The sequence below is a fragment of the Vombatus ursinus genome, unplaced genomic scaffold, assembly GCF_900497805.2.
Source record: "Vombatus ursinus unplaced genomic scaffold, bare-nosed wombat genome assembly UNPS02010461.1, whole genome shotgun sequence".
NCBI lineage: Eukaryota > Metazoa > Chordata > Mammalia > Diprotodontia > Vombatidae > Vombatus > Vombatus ursinus.
Genome location: NW_020950239.1, coordinates 8,672,248 through 8,684,091, shown reverse-complemented (window position 1 = coordinate 8,684,091; position 11,844 = coordinate 8,672,248). Strand labels below are relative to the sequence as shown.

Here is an 11,844-nt window from a genome sequence, read left to right as displayed (position 1 = left end):
CAGTGGGTTCACCTTGAAAAAACAACTTTTTTCATGATTATCCCCATGGCCCAACACTACAAGTTTTTCTCTTGTGATTATGAAGAAATTATAATAATCATAATTGGCATTTACTTAGTACATTAAGGCTTAGAAAACACAAACATATCATCATCTCATTTAAACTTTATAATAGTCTGGTGAGATAGGTAGTATTATTACTCACATTTTACACATGAAGAAATTGAGGCTCAAAAAGGTCCAAGGTCATGCAACTGATAAGTCTCTGAAGCATGATTTGAATTCAGATCTTCCAGACTCCAGTTTCAGGGTTCTATCCATTATACCATGCTGCCTCTTTGTTCCTTAGACTCCTCATTTCTAAAATGAGCTGGTGAAGAAGTAAATTGCTTTGGGAAGGTTATGATGGAAAGTGATGTATTGAGGAAAATTGGAAGCATGGAATCTGTCACTTATACTCTGGATAATTTGTGTGCGTGTGCATGTGTGGCAATCGGGGTTAAGTGACTTGCCCCAAGACCCACAGCCACTAAGTGTTATGTGTCTGAGGTCGTATTTGAACTCAGGTCCTCCTGACTCCAAGGCTGGTGTTCTATCCACTGCGCCACCTAGCTGCCCCACATACACAAAAATCCTTTTTATGCAGGTTTTCTGTGTAACTGACCATTCTGATCATTTCTATTTCTATTAATTTCATTTGTTTTAAATTTAATTTAATTAAATTTAAAATTAATGAAATTTAACTAATTTCTATTTATTTCAGAATTCTGTTGGAACTCAATTCATATTTTAAAATATCACTGGCATATAGTAGGCATTTCATAAGGGCTTGTTGACTGACTACTGCTTTTGGAAAACAACTTATAACCCAATGATCATATCAACCAATATTAGCAGTAATAATAATGAAAGGAACCATTTATGTAGCACTTAAAAGCTTAACAATATGTTGTTACATGTATTGTCGATTTCAATGCTTGAATAAAAATCATTCATTGTAACATTCTTATTTTCATTTCATATATCAGAAGCTCAGAACAGTCCCTAATTTTTTCCTTCATTTTCCCTTCATTATAGAAATTTACATCACTTAAATAAAAATGTTTGCCAAAAATTATAAAGAAGATGTGAGAAGACACCCTTACCCCCTCCTCTGCAAGGGTGGGAGGCTTGAGGCTGTGGTACCTTGCTTGTATTTTCAGATGATTTCAATTTATTTGCTTTTGCTTGGGTTTTTCCTCTTCTTTCTTTTTTTTTTCCTGAAAAAAATATTATTTGCTACATGGGATAGCTCTCTGCAAAGGGGGATACTAGGAAAAATCCTGGCAAGGTAAAAAACAAAAACAAACCCCAAGATATGAATAATTTATTTTCTAAAAAAAGAAATATTTGCTTAATTGATTTTGTCAAATTGAACCCAAAAAGGAGGATGATACCAGGAAGCTATTTGGCTGCTCTGTGAATGTCCCATGTGTCCCCAATACTGCAGCTGGGTCTGGGATCTGATCAATGTCAGTACTCCAATATTCATACAGATTACACTTCATCCATATCTGCCCATCCTCTTTCATTTCCTCCCACAAGTTGATCACAGGGTATCCACCCAATATGCTAGGAACATGCTTGCATTTTCCTTTGAATATCAAGGCAGAGAAACATTTGTTGGCAAGGTTTTACCTTCTTATCTCCATGCACACAATATTCTATACACACACACACACACACACACACACTCCCTCCCCCCCCTCCTTGCGGAGCATCAGCCAAAATGCTGATTAAGTCCGCTAAACTTCACAATAAGTTTGTTGCTATTCCCAATTTGGTCACTAGATGTCTCCAGAGACCGTTCTATAACTAAAAAAACACAGCTGTAGACAAAGGCCTGTGATGGCTGTCCTAATTTTTTTTTTTTAAACTATAATGTGGTTGCCCCCTTTTTCCTCAACTAGGAAGATGAGATGCCTTACCCTTTAATGGAAATCATCCTTCCCGATTTAATATCAAGAGTTCCCTTGAGGAAGGAATTTTTTAAGGTTTAAGCACCCAGAAGTCCCCTCAGAGAAAGTAAATTCTCCTAGGTTTAAGACTTCCCAGAAAGGGTATCAATCCCTATTGCCATAAACCAAGAACCCCCTTGAAGAAGGAAATCTTCAAAGATTTAAGAAACATAGGGGGATTTCTCGGGCTTTACATTGCCAATTATTTCCAAATTATCACACTGAACACAAAACAATACCCCAAGGCAGCTGAATAAAATTGCAGCTTCCTCAACAATGCTGGGAAAGGCTTACCTTTAGCTCAGAAGATGTTGGGGCTGAGAGGGAGAGTCAAGTTTCTACTTGTACTCCATGGAAAAGCCCCTCGAGGTAAATTCTTCCAGTGAGAGCAGTTGGGGTTTTTCCATGGGGGGCCATTTCAGAGACTGCTCTCCCTCCTCCATCCCTTCATGGGTCACCCACTTTTACCTTTGACAATTAAGGCAAACTGAGAGACAAGGCTCTGAGTATGATCAATTTATTGATTAGGCTAGCAGTAACCAATAAATTGGGTCAACAGCTTCTCTCAATGACCAAAGACCAGGAGGAAGGGCTTACTAGCCTTTCTATAGCTTTAGGAAGTACAGGAGAACAGAGGTGGGTAGGTGGGGAAGATAATGCAATTGGTTATAGGACCGTGGGGGTGGGGACAAAGTAATTGGTTACATCAAGGAAAGCAGGCTAGCACCCAGGTGGGGCTAGTAACCATACCTCTCTGTTACCAAGGAATGCTTGATTGATTTATGGGACTTATCTGTATCCTGTTAGTGGACCAGAGATAGCGGACTCCTTGGCTCCTAGGACGGTTTGTTAGAAAATAAGACCTCCTGGGGCAGCTAGGTGGCACAGTGGATAGAGCGCCAGCCCTGAAGTCAGGAGGACCTGAGTTCAAATCTCAGCCTCAGACCAAACACTTGACATTTACTAGCTGTGTGACCCTGGGCAAGTCACTTAACCCCAGTTGCCTAAGGGGGAAAAAAATGAGACCTTCCTTAATTGTATAAGGACAGGCAAAGACTGACAATATGCCATGCAGTAATATACCAGGTCAGCTTGTAGCCTTTTAAGGATAACAAACAACTGTCCTGGAGTTTTCCCAGGAGCTGAAGGTATGGGAGGTAACAGTTTTCCCCATTAATTATAACTTTAAACTAACTCAGAGGGAAAGCTAAATTCCTGAGCTCAGCTTAAGGAGATAGAAAGGTAACTTTAGGAATCAAAGTAGCATTCACTTAATTTTCTCAAATTGTCATTCAAAGAGCAATGAAGACGGGATGAGCAGACAAAAAGAGTGTGACACTCTACAAGCACGGTATTATGCAAGGGTGTGCTCACCATAGCAACTAAGTGGTACAATGAACAGAATGTTAGACCTAGTCAGGAAGATTTGGATGAAAATCCAGCCTCTGATGTGTCACTAGCTGTGTGACTCTGGGCAAGTTTCTTCACCTGTAAAATGTGGATTATAATAGCACCCACTTCTCAGGGTTATCAAGGATAAAATGAGATGTTTGTAAAACTCTTTGCAAACCTTAAAGTGATATTTAAATGCTAGATGCTATTATTACTAATAGTGCTGGAATAAGAGTGAGGAAAATCTGAGTTTAAATCCAGCCTCAGTCACTTACGAGCTGTATAGCCATGGACAAGCCACTAACCTCCCTGTGCCTTGGTTTTCTCATCTATAAAATGGGGATGATAATAGTCACATCTCCAAGGGTTATTATGAGGACAAAATTGAATAATGTTTGTAAAGTGCTTTGTAAGCCATAAAGTGCTATATAAATACTAGCTATGATTATTATTCCAAACCTTCTCTTCTCTCTGCAAGCCTCTCATACCTCCTGTTTTCTCACTGTCTTAGCAGCAGACTTTCCCTCATTTTTTTCTAAAAAACAAAAATCATTTACTCTGAGTTCCCTTTTCTTCTCTAATCTACATCTTAAAAACCCTACACACCATCTCCCATTCTTTCTTTGTCTCTAGTCTCTGGTGAAGTGGTAGCCCCTTTGACCAAAGCCAACCCCCAACACCATTCTGTCCCATCTTTGGTGGATTAACCTCAAACTCATTCCTACTCTCTATTCTTTGTTCTCTCCCCATTCTCTCCTCATTCCCTGCTGCCTGCAAATGCCCAAGTCTTTCCCAGCCTTAAAACCTCTTCATTTGACACTACCATACCTTGAAGCTCCTAGCTTATATCTCTCCTTTCTTTCACAGCTAAACTCCTTGAGTAAGCTGTCTACACCAGGTGCCTCTAATTCCTTTCCTTTCATTCTCTTCTAAACCCTTGGCAATCTGGCTTTGAACCTCATCATTCCATTGAAGCCACTCTTTCCAAAATTACCAATAGTCTCTTTTTTTTGTTTTTGTTTTTTCCCCCATAGTCTTTTTAAATGTCAAATCTTATGACTTTTTCTCATTTCTCATCTTCTTGACCTCCTTGAAAGAATTTGGCAATTGGTAAGTACCCTCTCCTCCTGGATACTTCTCCCCTTTCGTTTTTCTGACACTGATCTCTCTTGGTTCTCTGCCTTATCTATATTATCATCTGTAACCTGCCCCCTAATTGTGGGTGACCCAAAGCTCTATCTGTTTCTTCTTTTTTAAGAATTTAATTTTTTTATTATGAACTTGACAAACATGAATGTTTCCTTATACAAAGAACAGAAAAAGAGGATTGAATATGAAACTATACAGCTTATTAAAATATTGGAATTTACTTTTATTCCAAACTTAAGAAAAACCTATAAAGAATATTTCTGTATGCAAAGTAGTGCAGAAACAGAAGATTATGTGTAATACCACAAATATCTCTTAAATATATCTTGCTTTTAAAAAAGTATAAATTCAATACACTTCTTTCTGAGCCCTCCTGCTTGCCTGTGTTTCCTTCTGAATTTCCTTCTATTCTCTTTTATGCATTAAAAAAATGCTTCACTGACCCTCTTCTTTCTTTTCTCCTTTATGGACAACTTTTTCACTAACTTTTATCTCCTCTCCAAATCTCCCACCCCACATAAAGGAAAATATAGTCAATCTTGTAGCAAATAACCACACAGTTTAAAAAAAAAAAGTCTAACTCCCCAACTGATAAATGGTCAAAGGATATGAACAGGTAGTTTTCAGATGAAGAAATTAAAACTATCTATACTTACATAAAAAAAATGTTCTACATCACTATTGATTAGAGAAATGCAATTCAAAACAACTCCGAGGTATCACTTCACACATATCAGATTGGCTAACATGACAGAACAGGAAAATGAAAATGTTGGAGAAGATGTGGGAAAATTGGAACACTAATGCATTATTGGTGGAGTTGTGAACTGATCCAACCATTCTGGAGAGCAATTTGGAACTATGCCCAAAGGGCTATGAAACTGTGCATACCATTTGACCCAACAATACCACTTCTAGGTCTGCATGCCAAAGAGATCATAAAAATGGGAAAAGGACCCATATGTATAAAAATATTTATAGCAGCTCTTTTTGAAGTAGTCCACAATTGGAAGTTAAGGGGATGCCCATCATTTGGGGAATGGCTGAACAAGTTCTGGTATATGAATTTAATGGAATACTATTGTGCTATAAGAAATCATGAGCAGGTGGGCTTCAGAAAAACCTGGAAAGACTTACGTGAACTGATGCTGAATGAAGTGAGCAGAACCAGGAAAACATTGTACATAACAACAGCCACACTGTGTGGTGACTGACTCTGATAGACTTAACTCTTCTCAGCAATACAATGATCTAAGACAATTCCAAAAGAATCATGATGGAAAATGCTATCCACATCCAGAGAAAGAACTATGGAGTCTGAATGCAGATCAAAGAATACTATTTTCTCTCTGTCTCTGTCTCTGTCTCTCTCTCTTTCTCTCTTTTTCTCTCCTTCTTTCTTGTCATTTTCCCCTTTGGTTCTAATTCTTCTTTACAACATGACTAACGTGGAAATGTGTTTAATATGATTGTACATGTATAGTCTATATCAGATTGCATGCTGTCTTGGGGAGGGGGGAGGAGAGGAAGGGGGAGAAAATTTAGAACTCAAATTTTAAAGAAGTGAATGCTGAAAACTAAAACAAAAGAAAGAAATGAAGGAAGGAAGGAAGGAAGGAAAGAAGGAAGAAAGAAAGAAATGATGAACAGCATGCTCTCAGAAAAACCTGGGAAGGCTTACGTGAGCTGATGCAAAGTGAAATGTACTGTGTACAAAGTAATAGCAATGTTGTAATATGATCAGCTGTGAATGACTTAGCTATTCTCACAATACAGTGATCCAAGACAACTCTGAAGAACATGACAAAAAATGCTATCCATGCCCGGAGAAAGAACTGTTGGTGTCTGAATACAGATTGAGGCATACTTAAAATTTTTTTTCTTGAGGTTTCTTTCTTTCTTTTTTTAGTCTCTGTTTTCTTTCACAACATGACTAATATAGAAATACATTTTACATGACTATACACGTACAAACTATAATGAATTGTTTGCCTTCTCAATAAGGGTGGTGGGGAAGGAGGGAAGAAGGGAGAGAATTTGGAACTTAAAGTTATAAAAATGAATGTTTACAATTATATTTACATGTAATTGGGGAAAAATAAAACACTAAGTAAATTTTTAAAAAGAAAAAATGTCTAACAAATTTAATATGTTACATATGATTTAAGGCAGCAGGGACAATGCCAACTGTCTCCCAAGTATGGCCAGGCTCAGATTAAAATGGAATTAGGAAATATTTGACAAAATAAATAAAAATACCATGAAACATTAGTATACTGCAAGATGCATATTAGGGGAAATGTGGAAATGATTTTTTGATTTTATTCCAATAAATATTAAACAAGTTAGTGTGATTACATAGGGATAATGAATATTAGTATGATATTTGTCTATCAATATACATTCAGTCAGTCTAGTCAACTAATATTAGTACGGGAATTACATATATTAACACCTATTTTACATATATTTAGGGATAATTAGATAAGATAAATTATTTCTTATAATAGGCCCCAAACTTTAAACTACAAGACTATAAGTTCACTTGCTCAATCATAGGAAACTAAGTAGAGGACCTCCTTTCTTCCTGATGAGTAGGTGACTAGGCCCAGTGTGGCAAAGATGACCTAATGATACGGAACGTCCTCCAGATATTTTTGATTGTCCCTCCACCTTTATTGGCCCTTTCTTAGGGAAATGGGTCTACGGGCACTTGGCCAACAAGGCTATGAGCACTTGACCAATGAGTGACCCTATCTTCGCATTGCTGGAGTTGCTTACAACTCTCTTTTGTCCGACATGGGGCTAGTGAAAGGCCATCAGCTTAGCCCATTTTTGGACAACCTTTACCAGTCATTGACTGTAAACATGAACCAAAGAGTCTGGAGGGTCAAGATATAGGTCTATCAACCAATGAGACTGTATTTTACTTTACCTCTTCTGTATCATCTAGGTATCAAACACTATAAAACTAAGGTCCTGGGGACAGGAGGCATCTCAGATCGTGAGGAAGATGTGAGATCCCATTCATTGAAGAGGGAGTCCTGTCCTTTTAATAAATGGTTATTGGCTCGGAGCTCTACTTCGGTTGTTTTTATTGCAGATTGGACATTTTTATCTCACATCTGAGTTCTCTCTTCAAACCTTCTTCAAGGATATCATTTATATGTGTATAAATTATTCCTGTGAAATTTTTATATAAATGGGGACATAAGAATATAGGTTGTTTGTCAGTCACCTTATCTTGGTAATAATAAAATCTGAATTTTTTTCTGTATCTTTCATATCTTCCTTTCTATTAGATTCCTTAAGAATTGATACCTCGGCACCCTCAAAACGGAGTCACTTGTTTATACTTGTCTAGGGTGTACTTGGATTTATTTTAGCTACTCTTCCCATTTTTCTTTTTCTTCAATGTCATTTCTATTTCCTCAGGCAATACGTCCAGGATGATGAGTCCAGTATGTGATGGCTCCATTGTTGTTGGTGGTGAAAAGAGTTTGTTTTTTTAAAAAAGTCTTCTAAATCTTGTACATTTCTCATGTGCTTATTGTTTTCCTTCTAGTTACGCCGTTAAATGTCTTGGGATGGGTTTTTGTCTTTGTTATAGCTCTCATGCAGCTTTCTTTAAACTTATTTTTCCCTTGACTGCTTATGAAGCAAAGTCCTACACAATTTTTGCTATCTTCCTCCGTATAAGTTTATATTTTACACCAATTTTTTTTTTTTGCTTGACTGCTATTTCTGTCGGCTTGGCAAGAAGAGCAGGTGTTGACTAATTAGGATGATTTCTAGCTTTTTTTGTTATGCCCATTATGGCAATTGATTTACATCAGTTAAACTCCTTTAGGCAATTATTATAATCAATGTTGATGATTAACTTTGTGCTCCATCATGACTCAAAATCATGTGATGATGGAATTAATTAATAATCAAGTGTATATTAAGCACTAACAATGTGCCAGTCACTGTATTGACTTTGGAGATACAAAAACAAGATACAAATACAAAAACAATCCTTGACCTCAAGGAGCTTAAATTCTATAAGGGGAGACAGTATGTACATTTATAAGTGTGTGCAAAATATATGCAAAATATATACAAGGTAATTTTGGTGAGGAAAGCAATATCATCTTGGTGAGAGATCAAGAAAGGCATCTTGAGCTGAACTTCTAAAAAAATTTTAATATTTTATTTTTCCCCAATTACATGTAAAAACAATTTTAACATTATTTTAACAATTTTTTGAATTTCAAATTCTTTCTCTCTCTCTCTTCCCTCAACCCCTTTTGAGAAGGGAAACAATTTGATATAAGTTATACATATGTAGTCATGCAAAACACATTTCCATGTTAATCATGTTGTGAAAGAAAACACGGACAAAAAAACCGAGAAAAATAAAGTAAAGAAAAAGTATGCTTTGATCTACATTCATACTCTATCAGTCTCTGGAGATGGATAGCATTTGTCATCATTAAGTCCTTCAGAATTGTCTTGTTTCACTGTATTGTTGAGAATAGCAGAGTCATTCACAGTAGATCATCATACAATGTTGCTATTACTGTATACAATGTTCTCCTGGTTCTGCTCATTTCACTTTGCATCAGTTCCTGTTAGCCTTTCCAGGTTTTTCTGAGAGCATTCTGCCCATCGTTCTGTATAGCACAATCATATTCCATCACAATCATATATGACAACTTGTTCAGCCATTCCCCAATTGATGGACATCCCCTCAATTTCCAATTCTTTGCCACCACTAAAAGAGTTGCTACAAATATTTTTGTACATATAGTTCTTTTCCTTTTATTTTAAATCTTTTTTTGGGATACAGATCTAGTAGTGGTATTGCTGGGTAAAAGGGTATGCATGGTTTTATAGCCCTTTGGCCATAGTTCCAAATTACTTTCCAGAATGGTTGGATCAATTCACAACTCCACCAACAATGCATTAATGTCTCAATTTTCCCAACATACCCTCCAACATTTGTCATTTTTCTTTTCTGTCCTATTAGCCAATCTGATAAGTATGAGGTAGTATCTCAGAATTGTTTTAATTTGCATTTTTCAGTCAATAGTGAGTTAGAGCATTTTTTCATTTCGTATAGATAGCTTTGATTATTTAGTCTGAATACTTTTTATTTTTTGATCATTTATCAATTGGGGAATGGCTCTTATTTTTATAAATTTGACTCTGTTCTCTGTGTGTTTCAGAAATGAGGTCTTTGTCAGAGAAACTTGCTATAAAATTTTTTTCAGTTATGATTATTATCTATGTATTTCCCTCCATCCTATTTCCCTCCTGTTTATCCTACTCTCTCCTTTCACTCTGTTCTTTCTCAGAAATGTTTTGCTTCTGACTTTTACCTGCCTTAATCCTCTTTCCCTTCCATCAGCCCCCTCCCTTCTATTGTCCTCTTCGCCTCCTACTTTCCTATATGGTAGGATAGATTCCCTCTTTGAGCCAATTCTGATGAGGGTACTTCCCCCATCTTCCCCTCCAATATAAAAGTTCTTTCATACCTCTTTCATGCCAGATAATTTACTCTTTTCTGTCTTCTTTTCCCCTTCTCCCAGTGCATTTCTCTTTCTCACCCCTTAACTTTATTTTTTTAGAAAACCATCCCATCATATTCAACTTACAACCATGCCCTCTCCCTATGTATACTGTTTTTTTCAGTCTTCTATATATTTAATGTTTTACAGCAGAATGCCTCACGCAGATCATCATAACTGCCAAATAGTCACCTGTGCAAAATAGTATATATAGTGCTTAAGTACAAATGGGAGACATGATTTTTAAAAAATAAATACTTAAACACAAATTTATGGTTCTACAAAAGAGCATTTAAACTAGATAGTCTAAGTTGATCTGCCTCCTTGGACCCACAGTAACTGTTATTTCCTAAAAAACCAATAGAATCAATATACTGAATCATCATCAGTTTTGTGTGAATAATGGATCACGATAAATGAGTCCCTTTTTCTAAGAGCATTTCCTGGCTCCCCTGTGAACATGATCTGGCCTGGATAAAAAGACAACGGGAATTTCTTGAAGGTCAATAGTCCAAAATGCTAAGTATGGTTAAGTATTCTACATGATCTATATTCACTGGTTCCTTTTTAGCTAGGATATACTTAGATTACTTTCATCAATTCATCATATAGGACAAGCATGAAAGTTCCCCACCCATTCCTCTAAGAACATTGGACCAGGGACCCTTGAAGAAAGCTTTGCCACCCTCATGTTTAGCAATCTTCCTCCAGCAGTCAATTGGCCCAATGTTCCCGATATCAGCTCCTTTGCACCCAGACTGCATCATCATTTGCCGCCTTACTGTATCAAAGGGACTGCTAGAGCAGTCACTGTTTGGGTAATCATTCAAGTTATCACAATGTGAGTGTTCTTCGAATCGAGGAGCATGCCTTTTGCTGTGTCATAGATTCCAAAATAAGCTGCTCTATAGATAATGATACCCTGCACTGAGACATTGAAACCTTGATACAAGCCATGAATTCCATCAGACTTGGTGATTTTCACAAGGCAGTCTCCCAGGCCTTTGAATTCTCTCTCAGGGCCAGATTTCCCAATGTCAACTGCCTAGTGGGTTCTCGCAAAATCCAAAGGGTAGACAAAGCAGAGAGAAGTGGCTCCAGCTGTACCACCAGAGGCAAGATTGCCAGCAAAATACCTCCAAAACTGTGTGTGCATGTCCACTTCTCCCAAAAACACCTGCTTATGCTTATCATTAAAGACAAAATCAAGGGCTTGGGTGGGGAAATATCTGATGACATTTGCTAAGGTACCCCGCCAGAAGGAAAGGACCCCTTGTTCCTTTGGAATTCAGACTATACAATCCATTATGCTTTTGTACTGCTTATCTGCAGCAATTTGTTTACTTGCATACTGCACCTGCAATAGTAGCGTAACTCTGTCGATGGGGGCCACCACAGTCTTGGAGATAGCATCGGTGATGCCACTGGCCAGCAAGTCCTTGGTGATGGAGATGGCCTGTTCCATCATGGTTATGGAGGGAGAAGGTGTTGGAGTTGGAGAAAGGAAGCCGGTGAGAGAGGGCCAAAAGGGAGACTCGTTGCTGCCTGTACAGCCCCTTGCTACAGCTCAGAATGAAAAACTGTGTATACTGCTTTTAACTGCCTTAATGATGAGAATGATTTTAGGAGTTTAAAGTATCATCTTCCCATGTAGGAATGTAAACAGTTCAACCTTATTGAATCCCTTAAGATTTCTCTTTCCTGTTTACCTTTTTATGCTTCTTTTGAGTCTTGTATTTGAAGATCAAATGTTC

The 11,844-nt window shown here is 37.4% G+C and overlaps 1 pseudogene; it reads right to left on the bottom strand.

The window, feature by feature from the left end:
• Positions 1-10,672: 10,672 nt before the first annotated feature.
• Positions 10,673-11,558, bottom strand: LOC114037658 (annotated as a pseudogene).
• Between the last annotated feature and the right edge of the window lie 286 nt (positions 11,559-11,844).